The sequence below is a fragment of the Tupaia chinensis genome, unplaced genomic scaffold (genome assembly GCF_000334495.1).
Source record: "Tupaia chinensis unplaced genomic scaffold, TupChi_1.0 Scaffold000494_1, whole genome shotgun sequence".
Classification (NCBI taxonomy): Eukaryota; Metazoa; Chordata; class Mammalia; order Scandentia; family Tupaiidae; genus Tupaia; species Tupaia belangeri.
This window is the reverse complement of record NW_006160006.1, coordinates 616,167-624,967: the sequence shown is the minus strand read 5'-3', so window position 1 is coordinate 624,967 and position 8,801 is coordinate 616,167.

The window sequence follows — 8,801 nt, the reverse complement described above, 5'->3', positions numbered from 1 at the left end:
TCAGCCATGTGGGAATCCAGTGCCTTAACCACTATACCACCTGCTGGCATCCCCACAATACTTTTTCATCAGAAGAAAACTCAGGACTATTAGGTGCTCCTGTTTAAAAAGAGTATAGTTCTCATTTTAACAGGCAGTCATTTGGTTCTGTGACACGTGGTAGGATATGCAAAGAAGTTCCGCATTACAGAGAACTGGAAGGAATTGGGTCAAAGCGGGGAGGACTCGATGCCACAGAGTTTCAACATCAGAGGAGAACTCACCGTTTTCCCTCCTAGGCTGGTTTATGACTGTTAGACCTAGAGCAGACCTCAGGAGCAATTAGATTTAACTCCCTAACTTACAGTTGAAGCAGCAGCTCAGGAAAGCAACATGATTTTCCTAAGTTTGGAAAGTGGCACAGTGGCTGGCTAGGAAGGCAATCAGAGCTTCCTAGACTGTGGACCATGTGTTTTGTTTTTTGCTTTGCTTTTGTTTTTCTTTATTTTTCCATCGCCTCTGCAGCCCACTAGTTCTGGCTCTGTCTTGTCTGTGTCAGTTTGAGAAAGTCTGGGCCATTCCCTCTGATGTAGGGCAGTCGTAGATGGTCTCTCCCCTCCCATTGAGGGGAACTTTGGAAGATCAAATTAATTCTAAGACAGGTAAGGACTTTTGATTTACTGAGAGCAAATCTCAAGACCCGGGCTCCGGCCTGGACACTGCCTGAAGTCCTTCCTCTAGAATCAAAGATGACTTGGTGACGAGCTGGACCTAGGATATCTGAGATTCTCAGGAAAAATTCTAGGGACATGTTCTCTACTTGGATCATCTCTACTTTGCCACCAGCTGTCACAGAACGTGCCTGCCCCGTTGTAAAGTCAGAATCCGACCGTGGCAGAAGAGGCCTTGCGCCCTGACTTACTTAGGCCGTGTTCATTCAAGAAGCGAGTGCACTCGAATGACACTTACTATCAACGAGTACGTGTTGCATGAGCCTGCTAATGAAACCAACATGGGTACCAGAGACCCTTGGAAGAACTCCAGAGCGAGTTCTTCATCTCAGCAGCAGGTACGTTGGCCTGAGAGTGGGCGAGGCAGGCTCGGGCTGGTTCTGACTAGCTCTATGGCCCATCTTTAAACACAGCTGCCTTTACTGTGCAACACATTATTTCTAAGGAGTTAATGGCCATGCTGTTGTGACAAGGTCAATGAACACACACAGCTTGACAGCGGGAACGAAAGAGTGGGGACGGAGATGCCAGGTTGTGTAGTGAGAGAAAGGTCAGCTTGGGGGGTGGTTCTCCACAGTAGGGTGGAGGACGGGTGGTGTTTCCAGGTGGACGGTGTTTGGAGAAGCTTTGAATTAGAGGAACGATACTGAAAGTCCCAAGAAAGCTTTGAGCAAGGCATGTAAATTCTCCTGGTTAGCAAAATAAGATGGCTCTGGAGTAGTTCGCAGTAGATGCTGCATTTAGAAGAGGAATTTATTTTAGGGAACTTGGTGTTTGGAAATTCCCCCCAATAACCAGAGGGGCTCAGTCAGAGCAGTCAATTTTTTTACACTTTTTTTCTTGTAAAGAAGTACATGAGCTACAATATTATGCACCTATGGTGTGCCCAAAACTGTTCTTAACTCACTTGAGTCTCCCTAAGAACTCCGTAGGTCAGCAGAGACCAAGGTACAGAGTTCCAAGCTGTTCATTCAGAGTCTCACACTATGAATGGCAGAGCCGGGACTCAGTCCACACTTAGAGAAAAATGGCTTTTGTCTCCAAGAAACATGGCCTTTCCTGCTACTGAAGTCATGGGTATTTCCATGACTCTTTATCCAGCCCAGTGGTGCAAGGATGGTAGATTTCCCATGCCTTGTGTGCTAATTAAAGTTACTACTGGGCCTTTGCTAAGGCTGAGGTCCCAGAGTCAGTGGTAGGTCAGCCTCGCAGAGCCTCTGCTTTTACTGCTGCACCGAAGTCTGGCCCCAGGGGAGGGTTTTGAAATGACACACTGAGAGGCAGGGTGGAACTAAAAGAAGGGAGGGGCCTCCCCAGGGCAGAAGAAATGAAAGGAAGTTGGGAGCAGGGGGACAGAACAGGGTGGGCAGAGGTCTGGACAGGAGGCTCCGGGCTGTGCTGAAGAAATGGGAGAGACTGAGGTAGCAGGTGCCAGACCCAGACCACGGCCAGAGGAACCTCAAGGGCAAGCCCTGGGACTGCCAAGCTCTAGTTACAAAGGAACAGCAGCGGGCTTCACCTAGTCGCCCTGGCCAGAGGAAATCCAGGCTGAGTTTGCAGGGGCTGGGCTGTAGGGATGAGGAAGCCATTTCACAAGGGCAGATTCTGTGTCATCTTGGGCTTTAACCCCTTGTGTGTCTGCTTGTTCCACGGCAGGGCTCTCTCCTCAAGAGGACAGGGGTGAAGGCGGCTGGTCGAGGGGTGCTGAGTTTCCTATCTCTGATCTACCTGTTTACCGAACTGCTTGCTACCAGTGTACCCACTGGTGAGGGTCCAGCTTCCCTCAATTTGAATGCTTTGAACACTTGGATGCCCTGAATCTGAAGCCAGTGCTTCCATTGTTCACAGACAAGGAAACTCTGCCTTTTTGGACACGAACTCCCGCCTACTGCGCTACCATACCCTGGGGACCATGCCGTTGAAGCAAGCATAACTCCATCTTGGAGGAGCGCCTCCATTATGAACTGTTCGATTCCTATGACTGGAAACTTGCCTTCTCCTCTGTGCCTAAGAGCAAACAGAGTAATTAACATTCCTATTGTCATTAAACCCCACTCCTCCTAACTGCCCTAAAATGTTCCTCAGTGATGCAATCATCAGCCAGACCCCTTGCCCTGAGCCATGAAAACCAATAAAATTCTATTGTGTTTAGGCAGAGACGGAACATCCCCCAAGAATGATTAACCTGCTTTTCTTGCTTCTGTGTTGCGCTTTTGCTCTTACATTGTTAAAACCCTACCCCTACCCTCTTCCCCCATCGGAGCCCACTGCACCTTACCCTCTGAATCGCCACGTCATCCCGGACGTGACTGTGCATTTTTCGCCTTTATAAGCGCCCCTCACCTAACACTCCGGTCTGCGGGGGTTTGAGAGACATGAGTCCCCCGTATGCCGCCAGCTTAATCATCAATAAACTCAAATACATTTGGCTATGTCTGGATGTCCCCTTATTTCTCGCTGAGTAGACTATAACACCATGAAGGAACACCCCAGCATTTTTTTAAGGAGCCTGAGACTTCTGAATAAAAGCCGGAGGATTGGGACCCAAACCTCACCAGTCTGAGGCTGGAACGGCAACTTGTGCTCGGTGTGAGAGGAAGCCGAAACTGACAGCAAAACGCTGGCTGAGGAGAGACAGGAAGCAATGAGGAGCAGAGCTCCCTCCAGGTCTGGCCATCTGCTCTGCCGCCCGGCAGCCACAGCGAAGGGCAGCGGGACTGGGTTTCGGTATTATTTGGTCTGGCCGAAGAACTGTCTGCCCCAGGGGCTGTGTGGGAGTCACTTTAACAGGAAAGACACCAGAGACAGCGTCAACCAGCCTCCAATGTCGGCTTCCTTCTTAGCAGGCTGGTGTGCCTGGGAACCGTTAGTCCTTGGCCAGGGCTCAGAGTCTGCCCGTATATCTCTGTCCAGATCAAGGTGTTACTTTATCCATGTGACTCTAATTTTTTTTTTCATTTTCTCTGTTAGTATTTGGACAATAAATGTCTCCCAGGATTTTGCCATTTAGCATAACCACTTGTAGACATAATCACAATACACGTTTAAGGGTGGCAAAACTAACATATCCTAGAATAATGGAATCGTTGTCACCATTTTTGGATGTACAGTTTAGTAGTGTTGAGTATATATGTATTGTTGGGTGACCAACCAGTCTCCAGAAGGCTTTTAGTTTGCAAAACTGAAATCCTCGGAGCCAGAGAGTAGTGCAGTGGGAACAAAACTGGACCCACATGGGAAAGGCCATGGGTTCATATCCTGGGATCTCCTGAGCATACTGGGTGACAACCTTGACCTGGGCTCACCAAGCCTAAGGGTGGACTGAGGCGTGAAGACCTTGTTAGGGATGCCTGTTTGTCTCTCTTTCTCAGAAGAAATAAATTTTAAAAACCACCCAAAAACAAAAAACTGAGACTATATTCACATTGAACCTCTCCTCTTTCTCTGCTTTTCTTAAGTAATGGAAAGCACCATTCTACTTCCTATCTCTTTGAATCTGACTAACCTAGATATTTTCTGGAGGTGAAATTACACGATATTTGTCCTGTAGTGGCCTTAAAAGTGAGTGGAGGAGGCCTGAGCCTTAGAATCAGACAGCAAGTTAAACGGGCTGCTCTGCTGGCCTTGAAGGTAGACGTGGCCACGAGCCGAGGCATATAGGAGGCCTCTAGAAGCTGGAAAAGGCCAGGAGATGATTCTCCCCTGGAAAGAATGCAGCCCCACCAATTCTGGGTTTAAACCCCGGAGGAGGACCAACTGCATAACGAAGCAGTTCAGTTCTGTGGGGGGATCCACATGGCTGACTGCAATTTGAATCCTAGTCCAGTGGCTTGAAGAACATGCTGGGCACATGTGGATACATGCTCAGAATCCTGAGGGGAAGGAGGGATGGAGGAAAAAGGATTGCAGGTGACCACGTCCATGGGAGAACATTTTCTCTTTCTGCACATGAATGCACCCTCTGATATAAAGATAAAATAGTAAAATAAAACCCAGGAACCTCTATCCCTGGACTTCTAACCTCCAGAATTATACGATACTAAATCTGTGTATTTTGTTTTGTTTTGTTTTTCAGTTTTCCAGAAGGCACATGCACTGGCCAGAGAGAGACACAGAGTGAGAAAAGGAAAGTGAAAAAGCACCCTCCATGGGGCATGGTCACGCCACAATCCCTTCTCTTCCACTTCTCCCTCCTTTTGGAATTTTGGGCAAGCATGCACATGTAATCGACGTGTTTTTCAAGCCACTGGGTCCAGGACTTGAACTGCATGGTCCGTCATATGGGATGTGGGTTAAGGATCAGGCTGCCCTAACCACCATATCTCCAGCTGGCTCAAATCTGTGTTGTCTTAAGCCAGTCAATGTGTGGTCGTTTGTTTTAGCAGCAATAGGAACTAGTGTCCTCCTCAATGTCCTTCTGTTCTATTTCTCCTTCCGGATTTCCATCATAAAGCTTTTTCCCTCTTGGCCCTATTGAAAACTGAAAGTCCCCTAGGTAATCCTTAAGGGAGCCCTGACAGTTCCATTAGAGGCATTTGTTCATTTTAAAGCATTTACACTCTTTGCACCAGCGATGTCAGAAGAACATAGATCCACAGAACCTCTCGAGATCCCACAGAAGCTCTGTTCTCTCGGGAGCCATGCATCCAGTCCTCTGTACAAGATATCTTTATGGGAGGCTGCTAGGTTCCAGTCCCTGTGTGCACATGGGACATGAGGATTCAGGGGACAATCCAAGCTTTTTCCTTTTTTTTTCAGTTTTTGTTATAGGGCACATGTGCTCACCAGAGACAGAGTGAGAGAAAGAAAAAGAGAGAAGGTGAGAAATCATCTCTCAAGGGGCTTGCCATGCTACAATCTCCTCTTCTGTCTCCTCTTGGGATTTTCGACATGCACACACATGTACGCAGTGTGGTTTTTAAGCCACCAGGTCTGGGACTCAAACTGTGAAGCTGGCCATGTCGGATCCAGAGCCTTAAGCACCACACTACCCGGTTGGTCCACACACAGAGCATTTACCATTTTTACAGTTCAGGAACAACTTGCTTACATTTTTTTCCCCCTGTGAGTGTCCTAAGATTTTTTTTTTTCCCCCCAGGAGGCAGCTGGGTACACAGAGCCTCTTTGGCTAAGTAGAAAAGGACAGGAACTACGCCCTGGTTCCCTTGGTCTTCCAGTTTGTGTTCAGACCCAGGCAAGAGTTAAAGAGCCGACGATGGAAAAGCACAGATGATAAGCACTGAGACCTGCCCCTTAGCTTGGGGGGTGGGGGGGGGATGCTATCTCTCTTCTCTCCAGCCCTGCTTCCCGCCGTTGACGCAGGGAGCTAAGGGTCTGAATGAAACCTGTTGGAGGTTCCAATTAAAGCTCTGTGGACAAAGGGCACACACACAGCCTCCTCGGATAACAGGTGGCCATCAATCCAGCCGCACATCCACTTCAGAGAGCAGGGTCCTCGCTGTCCTGCTCACAGCTGCCAATACTTTCCTGGACGTCTCGCGCCATGACGGGCTCTAAGGTAAGATTTTTCTCTTTCTGGACAAAATGAAGCGTTCCTGATGATTGACGTCTCTCATCAGAGGGTGTTGACTGCCGATTTGTTTCAGAGTCCTCAGTTTGTTATTGTTTGAGGGTTTCTGTTTTCATTTCAATTGTTTGTTTTGTCTCTCCTTGTGCTGCGTCATTTGTTTTACATCTTTTCGTTTTTCCTTGCTTTTAATTTCTTCTTATTTTCCTCCTTCTGTGTCCTAAGTACATCCATAAATGGAAATGGCTTATTTAGTCAGAGAAATGAAGAGTCTTAAATAACTGCATGCCTCATCGGGTTCAAACTTAGCTGAGATTTTGGTTTCCTTGGGACCTTGGTCACTTAGACCTGTAACAGGAGGATGTCCATCTTCAGCCTGGGCTTCAAAAAGAATAAGCCAATGCTTGGGATACTTCCAATGGAGGCTGACTATAGGACCCATGGGTAATAATTGAAAACTATTAACTGCTTATATAATGAAAGAAATTTATTATAGAACATTTGGAAGTTACAAAACAGAAAAAAAGATCATTTAAGTCATTGTTTATGAATAGCGAGCATTTGGGTTTCTTTCCTTCTTTCTTCCTTTCTTTCCTTTTTTTTTTTTTTTAGAGATTTTTGCTATAGGGTGCATGTGCTTGTCTGAGACAGCGAGAGAGACAGAGGGACAGAAAGCGAGAAATCACCTCCTGGGGGGATGGCCATACCACAATCCCTTCTCCTCCACTCTCCTCTCAGGATTTTGGGCACATATGCATGCACATGCGCTGGCATGAGTTTTAAGCCACCAGGTCCAGGACTTAAACCACAGACGACTACGTAGGAGTCCAGTACGCTATCTGCTGGTCCCTGGGTATCTTTCTACTATCTTAGAAATATGCACATACAAGACTGAATAGTGGCACAGTGATAATGCGAGGTACCACACGGCAGTTGTCTGGGTTTCAGTCTGGAGAGCTCCTTGAATATGTCATGGCCTGGGGGTGGCTGAAGACTAGGATCATGGTAGACCATGGAGTCAGGACCCTGTTCGGGTTCTAATTTTCTCTCTCTCTCTCTCTCTCTCATTCACAGAAGGAATAAATAAACTAGGAAAAAATGTGTATGTATATTTATTTTTTACATACTGGAGGTCAAGCTGTAAATTCAGTTTAATGTCCTTTTCTAACTTACATCAAATTAAGAGTACTTCCTAAGCCATTGAAATGATTTGAAAACCTGATTTTAAGAGCTGTTTAATATCCTACTATTCAAATGTTCCATTTTTTTTCCACTAGTGAAAATAACTTAGCAATGAACTTTGAACATAAATCTTTGACTGCACTTCGATCATTTCCTTAGGATACATTCCCTGACTTAGGAAATTAAAGGGTGTAAAAAGTTTAGAACCTGATACACATTATGACAGCAGACTACATTATATTCGAGGCTAAATGATTGCTATTGTTGATCCCACAACAGAAGCCACATAAAAGAAAGGAGATTCTTCCCAGACGCTGTCATGACCTGCAGCTTGACAAGGGACTATGACCTGCTGCTGACAGGGGAGGCGCCATGCTAAGCAGAAATCTAATCACAAAAGTTAGTGTTTTACCTACACAGAATAACGGACCTCTCCTAGCTTACACAGAGGGATAAGAGCAGACCAGACTGAGGGAACATGGTGGAGTATGTAAGCCTTTAGGCTAGAAAGCTTGGGATTGCTTCTTGCTGGACAGTAATTGTGTGACAAGACAAATTGCCGACCCTGAGTCTCAGATGTCTCATCTGTAGGATGAATGGGTTAGTGCAGACCCATGTTTCTCAGTCAGCCTGAGAGACACATGAGCACATGAGATGGTTTTGTTTTGCTTTGTTTTTAAAAAGATCACCAGAGGGTGTGTATGTATGTGTGTGTGTGTGTGTGTGAGAGAGAGAGAGAGAGAGAGAGAGAGAGAGAGAGAGAGAGAGAGAGAGAAAAAAAACTCAACAGTGAGGTGTGGTCATGCTGCAATCCCTCTTCTCCATCTCTGGCTATCCATCAGGACCTCGGACACACATGCCCATGTACCTGGTGCGTTTCTCAAGCCATGGGGGCCAGGATTCAGCTGTGGTCAGCCACAAGGGCTCTGGCTCCCCACACAGCACTTATCCAGTGTGCTACAGGACTGGCCTGCGATGTCTTTCTTTCTTTCTTTTTTTAAAATTTTATTTCTTTCACGAGAGAGAAAGAGAAAGAAAGAGAGGGGAAAACAACCAACCCCCTTTCCGATAGGGTCTTTATATTGTGCTCTATTTCCAGCCTAGCCAACAAGGCTCACAGGCATACGTACATACGTCGGGTGCACACAGGGAGGCCCTAGGACACAAACCCAGGACTTTTCCACATGGTGCAGCCCCACAGAGCACTGTGCTACCCCTATGCTACTGGCTGCACATAAAATACAGACCATAACGTTAGGGTGGAACGTAGACATACACTGTACTCTTTTGTATGACATATAAAGTTTCTCTTTACAACAGTATTTCTTAGTATAAGTTAATATACTTAAGAAAAGAAGACTTAGAGGGAAATACGCAGTAAA